Here is a 22,912-nt window from a genome sequence, read left to right as displayed (position 1 = left end):
GCTACTCTTCCCTTACATATTAAATCTTTTGTCTCATAGGGATGATGGGTGTAAGGGTCCCAGTAGAGATTTGTACCCCACCCCCCCACACACATAGTGGCTACTGGTTCTTCTTCCCAGCTTCCTCTACCCCATACACTACAGGGGTCTCAATACTGGGGCCCGTGGAGCAAAAGTCAGCAAGATAATACACTCTCCTTGTATCTTCAGCCGGATGGGCTCCCACACTCTCTTAGCAGCCCGCATTCACTTCCCCAATTTGTTCACTATTCTATCTGAATTCTTACCGGTTTTGAGTTGTGTCTACCTCAGATAAGCAAATGCTCACATGCTCTCTATTCCTGCAGGTTCCTGTCTCTTTTCAACTATGTATCATATTTCCCTACCCCTCCCAGTAGAAACCAAAAGCTTATTTTAATATCTAAAAAAAATTAAGTTTTTGAAGTTCAACTCAATACAATAATATATCTTGGTGTGACCGTTCAATGTCGAATTTTCCTGTGTACTCTTTCAATCTACAGTCTTTCTTCTTTTATTCCAAGGAAATTTTCTTGAACTACACCATTGAAAAAAGCCTTTTATTTATTTATTCATTTTATGGATCCTTACTACAGGGATATCAATTATCATTATAATGGAACATTTTTTTATATCATTTGCTTCTCTTGAATTTCTTGAAATTCATTTTCTTTTGTTTGATGGTAGCAGTATTTCCTCTTTGTCAGTTCTTCAAATTCTAAGGGTCCCTATTCTGTTGCTTTCTTTGTTCTAATCTAACTTGTCAGTTTATAGATAAACTTCGTCTTTAGCTTTTTTCTTTGGGTCTTATATCACCCTTTGTATCTTTTGTTATTTTGTTACCCATCTTCAAGTTTTTGTTTTAATTAATCAGTGGGTTTGTTAAGTTTTTATGTAACAGAGCAATTATGAAGAATTCCCTTCTTTTTCATAAGATATACTTTTTTTCTAGTTTAGATTCTTTGTCTTTAGAATTCTACTAAACTAAACATTAAAATTTTCCCTGAATTGAATTCATCATCTTCCTCTACCCCACTATAACCAGTATATTTATTCTTTTTGGGGGCATATCTTGGTGAAGAGCACTGTCATGTGTCTACTTTCCCAGTGTGGAAAGTTAGGAGTCATTTTTTAACATTCCCTTTGTCTTCATTCCCAAGAGGCTTTTGTTGTTATTTAGGCAAGAGATGTCGGGCTCTCATCTTAGGCAGTGGTAGTCTGGATGTAGAAGAAAACACGTTTGGGAAGGATTTGTGATTTATTTGTTGCACGACCTTAGTCAGGTAATTTAAATGTACTAAGCTTTATCTTCCTTACTTTAAAATAGAGGTAATATTAACCCGTATCTTATATTATGGTGAATTTTAAATTAGGTGATAACTCTGGGTTTTTCATAGTGTCCTTTTCATAGAGATCAAGACCTCATAAAATGCCTCACAAAGGATAGTTATTATTATTATATATTTCAAGTGGATTAACACACCAAAAGTCACCTAGCAAATAAGTGGCAGATATGGAATGGGACAGCAGGCCACCAGAGTTCCAACCTTAACCTTTCTTTTCTCTTTATGGTGCCACACTCTTCCACAGGTAGACTGGAGGGAGCAGCAGTTTAGAGGGCAGGTGAGAGCTCATCCAGCAATTGGTCAGTGCACTTGCGATTTGTATGCACAGAGCTTTCTTCTTTATTACAAAGCAAAGAATGACTTCATCACCTGAACGTTTAAACTTTTTCTGGTCAAGATATATGAGGGTTTTTGTTTTTTTGTTTTTTTGTTTTTAAATATCTGAGTTTTTATTTACATTTTGCTTTATCCTGCTTTTGCGCTATCCACTGTAAGAAAGCTTGCTCAAAACTCATCCCTTTCATCTTCGCCTACATTGATAAATTAGGGAAGCTAAGGCTTGTGGTCCCAAGTTTTATCTGTCCCACCTGGAGTAGTGGTCAGGCCATCAAATGCACGGTGATTTCATGCCCAGGAAGCCTCCGGAATCATAGATCACTTGCAGACAAACTGTGAAACATGCAATGTTTATGATGATCTATGTTGTACAATCATATGAGATAGATTGCATATATAATGCTCATCAGTGTGGAGTCATCTGGGGAAGCATCTGCTGAATTTTGTTTGCCAGCTTGAGGAAAAGATATTGCCAAAAGGTTGGCAAAGGCATTTACTTTCTTATTGTATAAAGCAAATTTATACTTTGATTGTGGATCCTGGAGTGAAAGTGAAATGGCACTTCCCCAAAGAAGTAACCGAGGGGCCACACCCACCATTCGATATTCCACCGATGATGTTCCATATGCCACAAAATCCTCAAGGGGTTCGGTAACAGAGAGCTTTATACTAATGGAACCATTTTCTTTAATGCAAAAACACAGCTGGAAAGTATTCTTCTTAAGCAATAAGACCATCAAAGTGTGCATATTACATATACACCTAAGGACAGGAGTCTACAGCTGTGGTACTTGCAGTGATTTTAGGGGACCACACAAATCTATCGATAAAAGAGAAAGAGCTTATGAAATAAAGACTATGCGGTTTTTTTTTTATCCCTGCTCATCTTTCACATGAATTACATATATACAAAATAAATTATTCATTATAAAATTGTATCTCTGGAAATGTATTTTTAAAGAAACTTATCAAAGCATAAACTCTCAGGCTCAGATGGAACCCTAGCTCATTATAAGTAGCTAAATTACAGCTTCTATTTCATCCATATGATTTGAAGAAAATTTCACAACTCCTTATGGTTTTTAGGACAACATAGAAAATAAATATTCTCTTCCGTTTGGCTGTCTTTACCTTGAAATCTCTCACATAGTTTAATCAACTTGGAACAGGGCAGGATCTGAGATTAGGAAACTTGTTTTTTGTCCTTATATCAATATTTTTCCTACTTGGGAAGTACCATGAACATGTTGTAAGTCAGTATGAGTAGTGACCAAGCTATTTTCTATGGGGACAGTAACTTTTGTTTATTTACTTGCAGCAATTAATTCCAACAACAGTAAGCTATTGACCTATTTATAGCCTCACAATAGGTGTTCTGATTAGATCAATTCGGATTGATCCCATATATTCATCTGAGTACAAGTGCTTTTCTTTCTTTTTTTTTTTTTTTGACTTATAATTTCAGAGCTCACTGAGATGATCTCCTTTAATAACCATTCCTGGGTTCCTTCCCAGGCCAGTGAATATACTTCTGAGTTGCTCAAGGCTTTTAATATTACCTCATTCTTTATAACAAAATTTAGAGGAAACTTTTTTTCCCTTGGCCTTTATTGCTTTAACACACACAGTTTTCCTATTTTCTTTCCTGTACTCAGTGATGCCTTTAACCATATTTTCATCATGGAATCTACAATCAAGATTATTCCCCTTAATACTATGACTCAGTTTGGAAACTTCTTGGTCATAGATGAATTAGCCAAATATTTTTTCCTGATTTATCATTGTGTTAGAAGTTTCTTGTGAGCCAGTTGCTCATGGCATGATCTTAGTCTGAATTGCTCTACCAGTGTTATGATTGTATTCATCTTTCTTATTACTGGTTTCTAAACATAATATAAGGTGATGTCTTGTCATAATTAGTTTCATCTCTCTTGTAATAAACTTAGGCTTTATAGAATCTGACTTTATTTCTGAGAGTTTGATAGAAAGATAGAATATTTGGCATAATACTACATTATAAAGTTCTCTTCTTTTTCCCAAATATTTGTTCCATATATCTCATTTGAATCAATTACTATTTAATTAAGTATGCTTGGAAGTTAGGAATTTTAAAATTCGTATATGTATATATATAAAAATTGGCATGTGAATTATACTGAGTGAAAGATTTAGAGGCACATTTTGACTAAGAGGCAATTTAGATGACTGGAAAATACCAGATATTCCATTTTCAGTCTATCAAAACATAAATGCTTTTGGGCAACTTGGAGATCTAAAGACTTTTATTGTCAATGTGACAAGGTCAGCAGATGCCCAATAAGTGATTTAATATTTTACAGAGTTGTAACCTTCTAGTCAATTTTTAGTGAAATGTTAAATTGTAGGCCATTTGATAGCAATCAGTAAATTACATCTTAAAGCTTGTTCAATGCTGACTGAGTAGTTAGTCTAAAAGCAGAAAATTACCACCAATATAAAGGTTTAACCTCTTTCCTTCCTGCTCCTAGATCATTATTTGCATGATCTATTATGCAAATGTTTTTATTTGCTAGTGTACTGGGAAGTGCTACGGATAAGATGCTTAAAAAATATTGCTGGATTTCTATATGTACATATGTGCCATAAGCTAGAAGAAATCCAAAATTAACACCCAATGGGAAACGAAGTTGTCTAGTTTATAGTGTGTTCATTCAGATTGGTTTGATCTAGGAAGTCATTAAAAGATGGAGCTTTCTTTTCATTTCCACTGCATTAAATTCTGGTTCAGATAGATTACAATTCATCTTACTTGTTGTTTTATGTAGCTATGATTTCACCCAGAATGAAAATGAATTTATAAGCAATCGTAGAAGAAGTCGAGGCTTTGAAGAGTAGAGGATTTATATAGCCTTCAGTAGTTATACAAAGTCATGATGACCCTCCATTATAAAAACAACAGCACTTAAAATGTGTGCCATATGGTTGTATTGCCAGCGAGTATGCCAATGAAATACCAAAACCTCAGACGACGTCAACAGGCAGAATCAATAGATTGTGAATGAACCTGAAACCTGTGGAGAAGCGGATGTTCTGATGTTCCTCATGTCCTTTTTACCAATCAAGTTTTTCTTCACTCCTCTGTTCAAGCAAAAATGAGCAGGTAAGAGATTATTGTTTTCACAACTCCCTAAGCAAAACTGAGCAGTCCAGGACAAAAACTGAATTTTCTTTTCATAGTGCTGCCTCTGTAACCCCCTGAACCATCTGAAGTAAAGGCCAGGAATGAATATGGTGACAGGTTACTCTGACAAATCTTTGTTAAGTATCCATCCACTCTGTGCGAGTCATTATATAATGAGCTGTTATATGCAAAAAGAATAAATGATCCTTCCTTCTTTTAAAGAGTTGAGAATCTATTAATTTTGCACAGTAAGCCTACTTGTATGGACAGCTTTGATGTGGATAGCAATTTGATATCAAACCAAGAAATAGTAAGGTCTAAATGAATAAACCTGTCAGAATATTTTGTACGAATTCATAAGAGCAATGGGTTCAAGTGATGAGAGAAGACATCTTGGAGATTGGCAATTGTCCCAATGAGGTATCATTTGCTGATTTTCCTAGGGCAGGGGGTTGACAAACTCCAGTCCATGAACCAAATTTGACCCACTTCTTATTTTTATAAATACAATATTATTGAAACAAAGCCACACTTACTCATTTATATTTGTCTGCGGCTGCTTTCCTGCTACAACGGCAGAGTTGAGCTGTTGAGTGCTTGGAGCCGTTGAGTGAGTGCTTGGATCAGAGACCCTCTGGTCTGCAAAACTTCTAATATTTACTATCTGGCTCCTTTCGGGAAAATAAATGGACTGATCCTTTTCCTAGTGGATTGAAATATTAAAATAGAAAGTCTGGTAAGTCAGAGAGAGTAAGTTTAGGTTAAATATAGGTTCAGTTCTTGACGTCATGACCTTGCAGTAATTGTGGGATATCCAAGTGGAAACATATAGTGGGTGGCTGATGGGGCTCTGGAAGTTACAAAAATGTTCCAGGCTAAGCCTACCGTATTGATCACCTTCCAGTAGAAGTGGTATAGTTAAAGTGTTGTGATATAAGATATATATTCTGACGGATATTTTGTAATGATAAGGAAGAAAAAAGAAAACCAAGTCTGAGGCCTTTTGAACTATTCCTTAAAGTAGATTTCAGAATACTGAGAACTGCTCAGATTATAAGAGGGTAAGGAATGAGAGTTGAGAAAATAAAAGCATGTTCAGGAAGTTTGGTTGTAAATGGAAAGAAAGAAATATGAGTGTAACTTGAGGGGCATGAGAATCGCATGAAGATTTATTTCAAGATAAGAGACCCAGACAAGTAAATATTTCAAGTCACACAGAAGAAGTCACTGAAGTAAAAATGATGAAATCTTTTGGTGAGAGGAAAGGATAACTGAATGTGTGTATATGTGTGTGTGGGAGATTTCCTTTGGGAAAAGGAATTGGTAGTGGATAGCATATAGGAACACAGATGGAGGGGACTTTTAGACAGAACTCTTTTGGCTATAAGTGACTGAAACCCAATTTGAACTAACAATGACCAAAAGGAGGGAAACTATTGATTCATGTAACTGAACTGTTCTCTTTCTCTCATTAAAAAAAAAAAAAAAAATGTAACAGCCTATGAGCTGCCCACTGCTCTTTGGTCCAGACCCTTGGAAAATCTCATCTGAAGAGGAAAGGCTCTACTTGGGAAAATTATGAGAAATTCTGTGTATGGCTTAACTTGACTCACATGTTTTACCCTGAAATAAACACCTACCCCTTGTGCCCTAACTAGTGGGGTTGTGGTACCTTCTTTGTCCCAGCTTCAATCATGTGTTCTCCCCTTCAACTAACTACTGTTGCTAGGACACTGAGGCAAATGATTGGCTCAACTTGGGTCAAGAGCCCTCCTTTAGGTCTATCATTGTGTCCAAGACAATGGCAGAGCTTCAATTCCAAATCCTTAGAAACAGGGAGAAGCAGAGGTGGTGGATCATACAGAGTGGTCTGTTGAGGGGATTGTTATGAACTGGCAGCCCCTGTGATCTGTGACTCTTACAGTCAAGGCTCCTAGTCATTTGTATGTGCCTGTTAGGCTGGACTGATTGATTGTGGCTGAAGTTCATATTAACTGGGTGTGGTATCTGTCATAATTGCTTGAAATTGTGTGTTATATACTTTAAATATTACCTCTCCTTACAAGAGGATAGTCCTAGAAATAACTTATGTCATCCTAAGATAGGAAGGGAGGAGAAAAGAATGACTACTGAGATCGAGCTTTAAAGTTCTAGAGAAGGGGTACCTGGGTGGCTCAGTTGGTTGGGTGGCTGACGCTGGATCTCGGCTCAGATCATGATCTCAGGGGTCGTGGGATTGAGCCCTAAGTGGGGAGTATTTTTGAGATTCTCTCTGTCTTCCTCTCCCTCTGCCACTGTCCCCCTATAATAAATAAATAAGTGCTTAAAAAATAAAGTTATAGAGAAAATAAAAGGAGAAACTTCACTAGATTGGACTAGAAGAATAAATGTACTGGTAAGTCAATTTTATTTTAAAGATAAATTGCAGTACTGTAAATGAATACAAGTCTTTTAGCACTTTCCATTCTGTTTTTCATTTCGTTTAATAGTTACCATTGAGGTAAGTATTGTTATTATTTTATAATAATGGAGGAACTGAGGTTTGGAAACTCTTAAACTCTTTTGTCAGGTCCCTCTCAGGTGGTGACTCGGGAATAAACCTGAGTTCTTACTACTGTGTTCTTCTGCCTTTCTAAAAATGGAAAGAACATGAGTCAATTATGTTTCATTTTCCTTCTTCCTCTGCCTCTTCTTTCATTTTTTAAAAATAAGCTTTTTATTTTGTGATACTTTTAGATAGACAGAAAAGTTGCACAAAGAGTGTAGAGACTTCCTTTGTTCTCTTCTCTTAGTTTTCCTTAAGTTAGTATCTTGTGAAACCATGGTACTTTTGTCAAAACCAAGAAATTAACATTGTGACATGATTATTAATTAAACTACCAACTTTATTTGGATTTCACCATTTTCCCACTAATACCCATTTTCTCTTCATGATCAACACTGAATGGCACACTGCACTCTGTTCCGCTTCAGTTTTGTGTGTACTCTCTCTCTTTTATTTTGCTCTGACTTCCCCATGCTCTGATCCTATCTTCTTTTATCTTTTCCAGTTTTCTTTCCTTTCCTCCTCCCCTCATTTTATTTTAGCTCATTGTTTCCTGCCAAACGGATAGCTTCATATACAGGAAATATTTTGCAGGGTATTGAACTAGCTTGGGAAGTTTTGTGGAGGCCCAAACGAGAGTTGCTTATGGTAGAGTTGTTGCTGTTGTTTTATTGTAATAAACTGGGAAAGAATGGGCATCCAATCTGTAGCCGTTCAACTCCCTTTAGAACCATGACCTGCAGGAGTATATTTGTTTTTGCAGTCACTGTCTGAAATCCAATTTCCCATAAAATAAAATGTTAAAAAAAAAAGAAAGCAAATTTAAAAACCCACTTTTAGAATATTACAGAGTTAAAGGTGGAGATTGCCAGTGTACTCTATACCCTTGCAGATATTAATGCCTGTGGTGACGTAGATTGGTTGTGGGACCAGACTACGTTTATTTTGGTGAGTTTGGTCTGAAGATGAATCAGAATACTGTGGTGCCAAGATACAGTTTTAAGGTCAAAGCAATAGGCATGAAATTCAGATTCTGCTAGTACAGTGAAGGCGGGAGACCCGGAGTATTGATGGACAGACACAAAAGGTAAGGCATATGATGAGCCTAAAGACAAAAGAATTTTTACTGGCAGTGTTTTGAATTTTTCAAGGTAGAAGAAAGGGTCTTAAAGTCAAAGAGATTGTGGGGAGTGAGTGAGGGGCAGACAAATCTGTGACAAGGGAGGTCACTTCCAGAACCAAATTTCAGTGAAAGATAAAAATGATGACTAGAGAAGAGCGGGCAAGAGGGTGGAGACTTTGATTTTTAATTTTGTTCTATTATGATTTATGTGAAAACTGAAGGAAGAAAAGTGGTCCTATAAACATGCGAAGTTACTATCACCAACCCAGGGAAGGTCGTCAGGCAGTGTTATTTTCCCGTCTAGATGGTGGGACAGTCTGAGTTAACTTGTTTAAGGTGACATCCATCAGTGATGCAGCTCCCAGTGGGCCTCGAGGGACGTGCTGTGCTGTAATTATATCGACTCCCTTCACGAGGTCGCTTTCTCACTTGCTCACACTCTGAGTGTTTTAATTCGGTTATCTTATAAGTGGGTCCAAAAAAAACCCCTATGCCCATTACAAACTTCCCCATCCCGTGAGCCTTGCAATTTAACATGCATGAAAATTACCCCTATCTTTTGCTTATTGTGTTCTATTTTTTTTCCCAAGACACTGATTTTTCTTTATTTGAACTGAAGGTGCTCACAGACTGCTTGGCCACTGATTCCACCCCATTTCTTAATTTTATTAATGGGTTCCTGTGACAGTGTGGAGAGCGCAAGTCCTAGAGACTAGTGCTCGCGTGCACACTTCACTTGGTGTGATGTAGCTCAAGCGTCGTTCGAGCGCGTCAGGGAGAGAAATTTTTAATTTAACAAGGTGGGAGGTGGGCAACAGATGTCTGTGAGAGTGCAGACAAAGAAGCTCTCAGGCAGACTGAGTATTTACCACATCGAATCAAAGGGCAAACAAGATTATGAGGGGGAAAATAATAGAATTCATCTGGCTGTCCTTTACTTTGATTGTTCTCTTTATATTTGAGGAGAGGATACAGAATAGCACAAGACTTCTAAGAAGTGAGAAAAGGTTTTCCATCTGATCTAGGTGTTGTTTAACAGACCTTGTCAGTGCTACCACTTGGGAATGAGAATGTCTGGTATCTGTTGGCAGCATCAGAAGGAAAGCAGCTTTCATTATGCGAAAAACTGCTACGTTTTAAAAGCCTGCAGCTTTTATTTTAGTTAACCCTGTTCACTGTGTTGGCAATCTTTAACATTTGTTGGGCCAATCTCTAGGGGACAATGACATGCTGAAATCTGGGGATCAAGACATAGGTAGTAGGAATTGATCCTAGGAGCTCATTTGAACTGTCTCAGAGAAAACTTTATATCAGTAGTTAGAAAAACATCAATAGCCACATTTCAGTAACCAGTTGTAGTATAGTAAGAAATATATTTGTTCTTCATCCCTGGTTCCTGGAAGAACAAGGTTTGTAAAACCCCTGGAAATCCCCGGAGTGATAGTAGTGTCTTTTGTGATGAGCGTGGAGTCCCTTTTGATCATCGCACCTGATTTTATGTTAATGAGGTGATGGAGGAGGGGAAGACCAGGCGAAGGTGCCCTAGATAGACTCAGAATGGGGCCAGTCTACAGAAAGGTAGGTGAATATAGGGTTGGAACTTCCAGCCCCACCCACTGACCTCTGAGAACTGGAGGGAGTGGCTGGAGATTTAACTTTATAAAAACTCTTTTTTTTTTTTTTAAAGATTTTATTTATTTATTCGACAGAGATAGAGACAGCCAGCGAGAGAGGGAACACAAGCAGGGGGAGTGGGAGAGGAAGAAGCAGGCTCATATCAGAGGAGCCTGATGTGGGGCTCGATCCTATAACGCTGGGATCACGCCCTGAGCCGAAGGCAGACGCTTAACCGCTGTGCCACCCAGGCGCCCCGTTTATAAAAACTCTTAAACAACAAAAATTTTTAAAATATTTTATTTATTTATTTATTTGACAGAGAGAGAGGGCACAAGCAGAGGGAACTGCAAAGGGAGAGGAAGAAACTAGCTCCCCACTGCGGAGCTCCATCCCAGGACCCCAGGATCATGACCTGAGCTGAAGGCAGACATTCGACTGACTGAGCCACCCAAGGGCCCCTAAATAAGAAAATCTGATGAACTTCTAGTTTGGTGAACATTGAGGTGCTGGAGAGTGGTAAGTCTGGGGAAGATAGGGAAGCTCCACACTTCACTACATTTCCCTCTCGCTCATTTGGCTGTTCCTGAGTTGTATGCTTTATAAAAGACTGATAGACCTAAGTAGAGTGATTTTCTGAGTTCCGAGAGCCATTCTAACAAATTATCAAAATACAGGAAGGGGTCATTGGAACCCCCAGTTTATAGCTGGTTGATCAGCAGTACCGATTACAACCTGGGACTTGCAATTGGCATCTTAACTGGGGGCAGTTTTGTGGGACTAAGTCCTTATCCTTTTTTTTTTTTTCCACTTTATTTAAATTCACTTAATTAAAATATAGTGTATTATTAGTTTCAGAGGTAGAGTTCAGTGATTCATCAGTCTTATATGACACCCAGTGCTCATTACATCACATGCCTTCCTTAATGCCCATCACCCAGTTACCCTGACACCCCTCACCTTCAGGCAACCCTCAGTTTGTTTCCTATGGTTAAGAGTCTCTTACGGTTTGTCTGTCTCCCTCTCTGATTTTATCTTGTTTTATTTTTCCCTCCCTTCTCCTATTGATGTGGGAGCTAGTTTCTTGTCTCACGGAGTCAAAGAATGAATCTCGCGGACCACGGAGAGTGAGTAGAATGATAGAAGTTTATTAAGTGAAGATACAGAAAAAGCTCTCAAGAGTGAGAGGGATCCTGATGGGGTTGCAAAAGAGGGTCTTTAAGGTTGGTCTTTTATAGAAAGCTAACCAGGGCACTTAAATCCTTTTAACATCTCTATTGATAACACCTCAATGGCTTACTTCCTTTTTAGGGGCTGGTTATTCTTTGTAGGTCACAGATGATTATCATAAAGACACCCACCCCACACGCCTAGGGCAGGGTGGTTCTCCACCCTTGATTTCACCCCTCATCTCTGGTTTTCCCACACCTCCACATTTTTGGGATTTCTGTGAGCCTGATCATATAGCCCCGTATCTCTCCCTACCTAGCCCCGCCTGTTCCTTACTCACTATGATCCTTTGTTTTGTTTCTTAAATTCCACATAGGAGTGAGGTCATATGATAATTGTCTTTCTCTGATTGCTGAGGCCTTATCCTATGGGATCTACACTAACTCCTTGTGGTTAGTGTCAGAATTGAATTGTAGGACACCCAGTTGGACAAAGAATCAGAGAATTGGTTGTTGGTATTAGACGACACTCTAAATTTTTGGTTTTGGCTTTGGGTTTTTTTATTTGTTTTTTGTTTTTTGGAATATTTGCCACAGGGCAGAACACAGGACCTTGCTGCTCAGACCAGCAGCATCAGTCTCGTTGGGGAGCTTGATAGAAATGCAAAATCTCAGCCCCACCCCAGATTTACTGCTTTAAATTCAGCCTTCTACCACGAACCTCAGGTGATGCATGTGCACATTAAAACTTGAGAATCACTTTGGGAGAAACTTTACAAAATTCATTTTAAGATTTATTACCCAATTTAAGAGTCCAAATTTATCCCTAGAATGAAGGTGAAGCAGTTGTGTCTCTTGGAGATTCCAAAGTAAAATTGAATTCACTTGTGAGACTTGCATTTGGGTCTGTATCCTCTTAATACAGAAAAGCATGAACTATTAAAATTTGAGGTGCTCACTCAATATTCTAATCTAGTACTTTGTGTAATAGTCAAGGGTAGAGTGTAGGCTGCGCAGGGGAGGCTGCTCTATCCTCTTGCATTAGCATTTTTATACAGGCAAAGTTATGAGGCAACAATGAGCTACGGATGGAATCACAGAAGGAGAGATGGAAGGGGAGACAGCTAAAATGAGAGGGGAAAGGAGAAAGCACATTATTTTGTTTTGGAGACAGTATGGGCTTAGGGGCAGAGTAGGTATATTTTAATACTTGCTGATAGAGCCATTGCCCCCCTTAGTGACAGCCTTGAGTCACCAGCATTTCCATTGCAGCTAGTGAGTGTGAAAGGGTGGTGGGAAGGAAGGGGTGCTCTTACAGAGTGAAGAACCCCAGTGGGTTATTTGTTTATAATCTCCGTCTTCTCTGTAGACCAGAGTGTTGAGTGTATCTATTCTTCAAGTTGAACATCTTTGGTTTTGCAAGAAAAAGATTTCTTACAGTAGTTAGTAATTTTTTAAGTAAAAATTCCCTGTTACCTCCTCCAAGATCTTGTTTTTATAGATTCAAAGTTTCGGGGTTTTTTTTTTTTCATTTTTTATTTTTTCCCCCATTTTCATTGTGTATCCTCTTATTTTCTGATAGTAGGAGACAATTTCCATAGATACCCAGTAGTCAGTGGCAAAACCTCCCTCTGCTCTTCAGGGACAGGCACTGGGGGAAGAGGTGGGAGAACATTACATAGAAGGAAGATAAGATGAAACTAGAAATGAAATAGGTGGAGAGACAAGTAATGAAAAGCGGCAGGGATGTTTAGCCATAAATAGCTACTAAGGGGGGAAAAAGGTTACAAAAATTAGTACGTGTTCCCAATATTAACTATTTCATGTCTGAAATGTATAAACATTTGCATGCCTACTTTTGTTTCTATTTTTGACAATCAACAGTGCACAGAGTGACCCCAAATAGTGGCAGGGGCAAAAGAACATTCTAGCTTTGCTTTAGCTCTCTTTCCTTACCACCTTCTTCTAAAAGAATATATGGAACATCACTGCAAAGGAGTTTCTTGGGAGGGGTTTACCACACAATTTTGTTCTAACTAGATTCAGGCCGGTAATTTGGACCCGTACATTCTGCCATTAGAATGCATGAAAATAGGGCCAAAATGAGAGAGAATTTGACTAGTCAGCAAACTACAGTAAGCTCAGTTCTTTACGTTTTTGAAATGAAACCCATTTTCTGCATCCCATCTGCCCTGATAAGGTGTCATAAATTTGGATTATATGTCAATTACCCAAATTTACTTCTCTGTACTCTCGCCTTCGAATATCAATGTGAATTTTAATTTAAGACTTCCTTATGTACAAAACTTCACATGAGAACTGTGTTCTAACCACCATTCTGGGCTATTTCATACTTGCCAAACATCTTGTCTTTTCAAGGTCATCTGTTTCACTATATCACTGGAAAGGAAGTGGGACGTTATGGTTCTGTTTAATCAGATTTCATGCTCTGCTGCCTCCATCTTATGGCCTCTCTGCTAATTGATCAAGTTTTCAATTAAAGCCCTCCATCTTTGTTTTAATTCTTTGTTAAGGTTTTTATTCCACGAGATGATTTCATGAGATCTGAGCTGTCAAGCCCTCCTATCAGCCCCTTTATCTGCCCAATGTGCGACTGCTCTGCGATGAGGAAACACTGTTCTCTTTTCCTCTCTGACTTCATACCGTTTCTCACAGTTACATTTCTCCTTGGGCTGGTTTTGCCTCCCACATTCAGAATCTTTAAAATTTTGATTTATTCATTCAAGAGGGTATTAGTTTACTTCCTCTGTTATCAGATATTAAAAAAAAAAACAAACCGCTCTTTGCGTTTTCAGCTGTCTTGTTCAGTAGCAATTAAGCAAATTGGAAGTATAGTTTCCTAAGCAGCAGCTGAAAAATGACTGTAGTTAATAAATGGCAGGCATGTGACATCCCCTTTTAAGTAGGGTGCTTCTTTGTGAGGTGTCTCTAATGAGCTGTAACAGTACTTGATTACCAAACCCATTCATTGTTTCTATAGATCAGTTAAGATGCTAACACAACAAATGTATGTAGCACTGCATCTCTCAGATTACACTGATTCCTCTCTTTCTTACTGGATAAGCAAAGTTTCATTTCCAAAGCTGCGGGAAAGCAAATCTGCCTTGAAATTCACCAATAGATGCTGTATGGAAATATACTAGTTATTAAAATCAATATATTTTTAAAAGCCCAGGAAAATATGCTGACATGATCAATGTAAATAAGCTTTGTCTAGGAGGGCTTTGCTCATTGCACAATAATTCCTAATTTCAAAATGCGGAATTTTACCTTTAAGCCTAATGCTTTCAATGCTGCAGGAGAAATCCAGACAACATTGTTTCATAGAAGCCTTTGTGATGCATGACAGGCTGTATTAAAGGTTTACTGTTTAGAGGTTTTATAATATGAAATTCACAGTTTATGATAATCTTCAAATAAAGTGTGAAAGCCCATTTTATGTATATATATATATGTGTGTGTGTATATATATATGTGTATATATATACACACACACATATATATATATTTTGCCAGCTTAAGATGCAAAGAGCAGGTGTACTTTCTTACCTTGGTTGCCTGCATCTTAAAGCAGAACTTGGGCTCAGATTGGGTCAGTGGCTTTTTCACTCGCTCTAGGGCTTACCGGTATCCTACAAGCAGGGGTTTGTGGAGCACCATGGTACTTTGCTTCTGCAAATATGCTTTGAGGATTCAGAACCTAGCGATATTTTAACAAGATTTACTTATACTTTTATAGCTTCTTTTATTTCCATTCGTTGCTTGGTAAAAATTTAGCTTGATGCGTGGATCAAAATACCACAGAGCTTTTTTGTGGTTGTTGTTGAAGTATAGTTGACACACAATGTTACATTAATTTCAGGTGTACGACACAGTGATTGGACAACTGTATACATGATATTGTGCTCAGCACAAGCATAGCTACCATCTGTCACCATACAGCGCTGTTATGATACCATTGACTATATTTCTTACACTGAACCTTTCATCCCCATGACTTATTCATCTCATAACCCAAAGCCTGTTTCTCCCACTCCCTTCACCCATTTTGCCCTTCCCCCCACCTCCCTTCTGGCAACCACTGGTTCATTCTCTGTATTTGAGTGTCTGTTTCTGTTTTGTTTGTTTCTTCATTTGTTTTGTTTTTAGAGTCTGCACATGAATGAAATCATATGGTATTTATCTTTCTGTGTCAGATTTATTTCACTTGGCATGATACCCTCTAGATCCACCCATGTTGTCACAAATGGCAAGATCTTGTTCTTTTTTATGGCTTAGTTATGTTCCATATTACCAAATCTTTATCCATTCATCTATTGATGGACACTTAGGTTGCTTCCATATCTTGGCTACTGTAAATAGTGCTGTGAGCACACAGCAATTTTTAAAGATGGGTGTGTCTAGGATGCATGGGATAGCATGCCCCTTGAAAACTGGAAAACTAAGAGCTTCAACTTGTTAAATAATTTTTAATCACATTTGAATATGCCAAATCAACAAAACCCCAACTGAAGGCCAATGTGCATTTAAGGATATTTTTTGGAAAGGGGCATAGAAATGTAATTAAGGTGGAAGTTGTGTCACCTACTCTAAAACTTTCCTATATTTTAGGTAGATAAGTGTGTAAAATTAAAAAAACCTTAACTGAGCATTTTACGAAGAATACAACTTCTCAATTTACATGAATATTCTAGATTCTCCAGTTATAAAACTCTTTGGCTGTCCCGGTGGTTGCTTGTCTAAACAAAAATCGTTTTGTTTTAAAAATTTATGATGATGTGCTGTGGCTGAACTAAACCATATCATAAACTCAAAACTGATATTGTCTAAGAATGCGCACTATCAGTTAAAAAGGCATTTCTCCCTACATTCCATTGTTTTTAAGCCAGAGACTTCCCACCCTCAGGGTATAGAAATCACCTGGGGAGACCACACCCCTGCAGAACCAGATTCCGGAGTTTGCATTAGATCATGCCCTCTTCCTCCCCACCAAGTTGTTCTGATGTGGCTGATTCCCATGAAGAGCCTCAGAGCACACTGTGAGGAACATAGTTACAGCAGGTCAATACTCCAGCTTTTTATAAAGACCTTGGACTTTACCTGTATGCTGGAAGATGTCAGAACCTCAAATGTTTTCATTGATTTTTATGGATTACATGGCCAAAACCCATTGAATATTGTCTGTCCTTTTCATCATAGTTCAATTTTGTGTTTGTTAATAACAATCTAAAAAGGCAGCCTAACCTGTGTATTTTGATTTGAAAAATTTCTGAGGACAGTGGTCTTCTCTAAGTTTTAGTTACTTGAACCTGTTTTTGAGGGGCTAAATGATCTGTTTTCTGGGTTTAGGTGATTTCTTGCAATGATCCTTATCAGATCAAGTATTATGCCATGGAGTGACCATACTGACTTTTTCATTATTTAATCTCATTAAAGGAAAAATAACTGCTATAAGCCTTATTTAGCCTTAGATAAAACTTTATGTTTCTACTCCATTAAGGCAAGCTATTTTCCTTATATGTTTCAATTTGAAATAAAGTGAAAAAGTTGGAGATCAGTTGTGTTAAACCTGCATTTGTGACATGGTTCCTTTACTTGGTATTTTCATGTTCAGTGAGGCCATGTTTATTTCCTTCATGTTCATGGGCAATGTTGGATTTATTAACTGGAAGGTAGAAATAAGCGTAGTGGTTGACAGATGGTCCTGAATCATGTCCACAGATAATGTGGAATTGCATTTAATAATAAAGAGTTGGGGAATTGTAGCTTGTTATCCCTGATAAAACTCCCGATTCGGAATGTGCAATACATCCATGTTATTATCCTCTGTTTCTCTACTGCTTTATCAGGTAGCCTCACTGAAGAGTATGTTAGAATAAGAATAAATGCTCTGTTCATCCAAGTACATGGACATTTACATCCTTAATATGTTAGCTAAAGAGTGCCTCTTTCTGATAAACCTTTTTGGGTGGGACTACCCTTTGGAGAACTTTCCTTTCAAAACAGTCTCGCTGGCTAATCATATTCTTCTCACGAGATTCCGGATTTGGGATGGCAGGACACTTTAAGGGAGAGGTTGATGAGGAATCCATTATGTACCCTTTTTCTCCCAAACCTGGAACAGTCAAACTGGCTTCTTTAGTTCTCGCCCCAAGCATAGCAATGTGAATCTCCAAATCCCAAACTGGAGTTTATCTTCACAGTGGAAACCGGGCAAGGCATGAATTTGAAAAGGAATATGATGCTTATTTTCTTAAGTGCTTCTCCAAAGAAGGTATGCCTAAACCTTCATTTCCTTCGGAGCTGTTCCAACTCTTTCAACTGTGAAAAAGGAAACTGTATATATTGTCGGGGAGAGCAGGACTAGGGGGGAAGGGAATGGATGAATCCGATCAGCAGATCTGCCTTTTTAAGGATGCTCGTTTATTTCCTCCTCTAGTTTCCTGCTTCAAGTGATTTGGGAGAAAGCTGTTGGTAAATAATAGCATCAATCAGAAGGGGTTTTTCATTCAGCAACTCAGGAAAATGCAAAGAGATTAAAAGCTAAGTTGGCCTACATTCACAGTAGCAAGATCCAATCCTTCCATACCGCACTAGCCACGGATCTAGAGTCTTAAGTCAGGCCACGGCTGTTACCCTCGTGCGCTGGTGGGAACAGTGTCCCGAGGCAGGTCAATTTATTTTGGCAAGCCTCACTTTTCCTTATCTGTAGCAATGTACTAGCATGATCTTTCAAGGTACTTAGCCTAAAAAGCCTAAGATTTTACATAGGGACTGATTGTGTTTTTTTCTCCTTCTGGGGTTGGTATATGTTTCTCCAGAATAGATGCTCGCTTGCAGGTGTCCTCTGAGAACCGACGGCCAGCCCTGAAGCCGGGTACTTGTGTAAGGAAGCTTCAGTTGGTTCAGGAGGCAAGAAATCTCCTTCAAGTTTAATGGATGAGTGCTTACATGTATTTTCTGGTGATCATGGAGATTTTTCTGGGTTTTTTGTTTCTGTTTTAATCAGATTCTCAAAGGAGTTTATGATCCCAAGCAATTACCTTAAGGAAGGGAAGTGTAAGAGAAGTTGTACTTCTTTGGGTCTGGAGAAAAATTTGCAGACAAGGCTGGAGGGAACTATGGGAGGCTCACACTTTCCACCGCATTTCTGGGATACACCAGTGTTGACAATAAGGACTTACAGGAGACATTACTATTTTAATAGAATTTTAAAATATATTATGCTAGAAGGTAAGAAAGTTTTCAAAACAAAACAAAAATAAAACATGTCACTACAAGCTATTTTGATATACTATAATCCCCGTTTTACAGACGGGGAAACCAGTTCAAAGAAGTTATTGGAGGTCATAGAGAAATATCAGAGGTGGGATACAACATAGAATGATTTCAAAGCCTGTGTTCTTTCAACGGTATATGGTTGGTGCTGAGGCAATTTCCACTTGCAAGCTCTCTAGAAATTTTACATTAAAAAAAATAAAGTCCTGTAGATATTGCTCCAAAGTTTTGTTCTCAACAGTTTATTACATTACTTCTCATAGCACCCTTAAGGAGATAAAAGAGTAAACATTGACTTCTATATTTTGCAGATGAAAAGGCAAAGCTCTAAAATTTTTCTTCTTTTCACATCAAGAACGTGTTAGAATCTGGGAGAAAAATTCACCTTAAACCAGACTAACTTTTACTATTTGCTCCACTATGCAATAGTCTGTGATAGATGTTATGGGCTATGCAATGAAGAATGCGTTAAGATTATTGCTCTCAAGGGTTTGGCTATGCATTTTCTATGCCTCCTTTTCTTCTAAACCTAAATTAGGCAGTGTATCCCTCATGTAGGCATTTCATGCTTAAAGTTTAATATATCAGAGCATGATCACATTTTTACAACCAAATATTAGACAAAAGATAACTGTGAAGTTTTTAGTTTTACAAAAGATAAACAAATCCATAGTGAACAAATTAACTTTATTAAAGATAAAATTCAATTGCATAAATCTGGATTTTTGGGAATTATATATATATGCATTTGCACACATGTATAAATTCAATTAAAATATACATGTGTATAAATTGTGCATGTATGGCATTGCCAGACCACGTATGAGGACACTGTGCAGAATCATAATCCTGCAAGCATATGAATATGGGTGTTTTGCAAAGAGGAGGGGAAGATGGAATCCCAAGCGGGTAGTAAGTCACAAGTTTATTAGTTATTGTTGTGTAACAAATTACCCTAAAACTTAATGACTTAAAACAATAAACATCCCACAGTTTCTGTAGGTTAGGAATTTGGGTGCCTCCAGCTCAGGGCTTCTCAGGCAGTTGCTATAAAGTTGTTAGCTGGGGCTGTAGTCTTATTTGAGTTAATTGACTTAACTAACTGCTTAACTCAGAGCATCTACTTCCAAGCTCACTCACGTGGTTGTTTGCCAAATTCAGTTCCTCACTTTTTGTGGAACGAGGTTCTCAGCTCCTCACTGGCAGTTGCCCGAGGCCTCCCTTGTTCCTTGATACTTGGATCTCTCCATAGGGAAGGTCCCAGCAGGGTAGTTGACTTCCCTCAGAGCATGAGAGCAAGTGAATGGCCAAAGAACTCAGTCTTTTTATAACTTATTCCTGGAAGTGACTTCCCTTCACTTCTGCCATATTCTTTTGTAGAATTTAGTCTTTAGATCCAACAGACACTCAAGGAATGAACACAGGGCATGCGTAACAGGAGGTGGGGATCTTGGAGAGTCATGTTAGGGTTGAACACAACAGCATAATTTTTATGAGAAAATACTGAGAAAACCTGAGAGGAAATTGTCTTTTCTTGGCCCAGGGGTAGCTGAGGTTAGGGGGCAGGACTGGCTCTGTGGGCCCAGCTGATGGTTTGTATCCCAGATGTCTAGCGGGATATGGGGAGTAATGCCTCTTATGTGCACTTGCAGTAAATAGAGTGACAGACATATCAGAGACTGGATAGCTATTTATAAACTCTTTTTCTCTTCTTCCTGGACGTACATATTAGTCCATCTTTGCAAGTATTCTTTGCGGGTACATGTGAACATATCACTGAGTTCCAGAAAAAATAATACACATAGAAGTTATGTGAACCCCATTCAACCCCCCCCCAATCTTCCATATTCTTTTCACTTCAGGCTGGATGGGATGCAGATAAAGTCAAGGGGGGCTTTGTGAGGCCTGTGTTCAATGTGGCAGAGCTCAGGATGAAAGGAAACTTGGTATCTGAGTACATGACTGGAGGGAGCCACCTGCTCACAGAGAACATTCATTTGAACATTATGTGAGAAAGGAAGAAACTTCTACTGAATTAGGCCACCAAAAACATAGGGTTTATTGATTATAGAAGCTAGCGTTACTATAGCTATTACAAGCATCAGATATTGGGGTGGTGGCTGGGTGGCTCAGTAGGTTAAGCATCTGCTTTTGGCTCAGGTCATGATTTCAGGGTCCTGGGATCAAGTTTCGTGGGTTCCCTGCTTAGTGGTGAGTCTGCTTCTCCCTTTCCCCTAGCTTCTGCTCCCCTCCCCCACATACATAAATAAAATCTTTCTTTTTTTTTTTTTTTAAGATTTTATTTATTTATTTGACAGAGAAAGAGACAGCCAGTGAGAGAGGGAACACAGCAGGGGGAGTGGGAGAGGAAGAAGCAGGCTCCCAGCGGAGCAGGAAGCCCGATGCGGGGCTCCATCCCAGGACCCTGGTATTACTCCCTGAGCCAAAGGCAGACGCTTAACGACTTAGCCACCCAGGCGCCCCTAAATAAATAAAATCTTAAAAAAAAAAAGAGATATCTGAAGTAGCAGCCCTGAACCAAACTCCAAAAGCAAAGACAAATCAGAAATATTATGAGCATAGTTCAATTATTCCCTAATCCAAAATACCTAGGACAATTCTCAGCACAAGGTGGGGTCTCTGTAATTTTGGTTAAATGGTAGATGCTGACCCAAGTTAAATATAAGGGGTGATGATGTATGTAAGGTTTAAGAGCTTTCAGAAGGAATTTGAGCTTGGAGATGGTAGTATTCTTTGTTTGCTCATCTTGCTGTTAATGCATTGCCTTCCCTCTCTAGCATGGAATTCTGGAACTAATTAAACAGGTAAGAAAATGAAAGGCCCAATTTAGAAGCTTTTGAGTCTAATATTAGATTTAAGAGCATGAAGATTAGAGGCACTGACAACAACAATAAATTCAGTTTACTAAATGCTTACCTTTTCATCCAGCTGTAATTATTGACCCAAGTATATTACAGCTACCCTGTTCCCCAAAGCATATTAAAGTCTTCCGAGTCCTTTGTAGATCACATAATATCTCGTAAATTTGTTCTGTAGTGTGTATTTATTCTGCCCTATTTTGTTTAACAGCTGTGTATTAAAGACCTACTATGTGCCAGGCCTTGTGCTACGTGCTGAAAATAATGATATGGAAAAGATGTAGGCTGTGTCTCTGAGGCTTTCAGTGTAGGAAATTTGAGAAAAACAAAGGTTATGTTTGTAACATGCTTTAATGGGCAATATCTAAAATGCTAGCATTAATAGCATAATGCTTACAAAGAAAATATAAGTAGAATATCACAAATTGATGTTAGTGCCCAAATAATTTTCCTCTTCAGCATTGCATCCCTTTGTTCCCAAACTCACATGCACTAGATACTTCTTCCTTTTGCATTTTTCCCCCAGCATATTTTCTTATACTTTGTTCCATTCAGCTTGTTGCTAAAAAAGAAAGAAAATCATACATGCTACATGCAGCAAGCCTTTCTGTGTTCTTTGGGCAAAATGTTACAACTCTGCAATCAGCAGGATTTTGCTTCTCTTTCTGTGGCAAGTGATTAATCTCAAGGGGCAAAACATCTGGCTGGCAGCATGGGGCAGAGCAGGGCTACAGGATCTTGGGAGCCTGGAAAAGGGGAAGAGAAGGATGGGGGTTCTTAAGAAAGGAAGGCCTCTGTCTGAACTTAAACAAGTCCTACGGGTTTGCAGAATCCTCACGTCCTCCTGCTGAGGACCGAGGTTTAATGGAGTAAAGGAAGGCAGGCCCTGTCGGAGGACTGCTTTTCTATCTTTATGCCACTTCTTAACTTTTTTCTTGATGCTACTGTTTCCTTCACCCCCCTCTTGCTTGCCCTTAGCTAATAGCTGATGCCTTGAGCACTTATGCCAGGCCCACTTAGTTTTGCTCAGCATTATCCCATGTAATACTCATCACAACCTCATGGGGAAGGTGCTACTGTTATCCTCATTTTGTCAAAGTAAGTGAATATAAGTCTAATTGCTGCACATCTAGTAAATGATGTGGCAGTTGGACTCTAGAGACCTGCCTTTTGATAACTTTTCCTTCTGAATATAGTTGCACCCTTTTTCTTAAATTCCTACTCTATAAAAATGGATCATTAGAATTGCTCCAAATATCCATACTTTTCAAATCACCTGCTTATTCTGATAACTTTATGGTGTTCTCTCTTCAAAAGTAATTGTGTTTAATTTAGAAAATATACATAAGCAAAAAAAAAAAAAAAAAAAAAAAAAAAAAAAAGACACAGAAATAACCCCTGTAGCTTATATCCATCGGGCTGC

General features: G+C 38.5%; 1 pseudogene; it reads left to right on the top strand.

Moving 5' to 3' along the window:
- LOC109489113 overlaps positions 1 to 22,912 on the top strand; it is a 101,492-nt pseudogene that overhangs the window by 35,894 nt on the left and 42,686 nt on the right.

This window comes from Ailuropoda melanoleuca, chromosome 1 (genome assembly GCF_002007445.2).
Source record: "Ailuropoda melanoleuca isolate Jingjing chromosome 1, ASM200744v2, whole genome shotgun sequence".
Lineage (NCBI taxonomy): Eukaryota > Metazoa > Chordata > Mammalia > Carnivora > Ursidae > Ailuropoda > Ailuropoda melanoleuca.
This window is presented reverse-complemented; position numbering and strand designations above follow the sequence as displayed.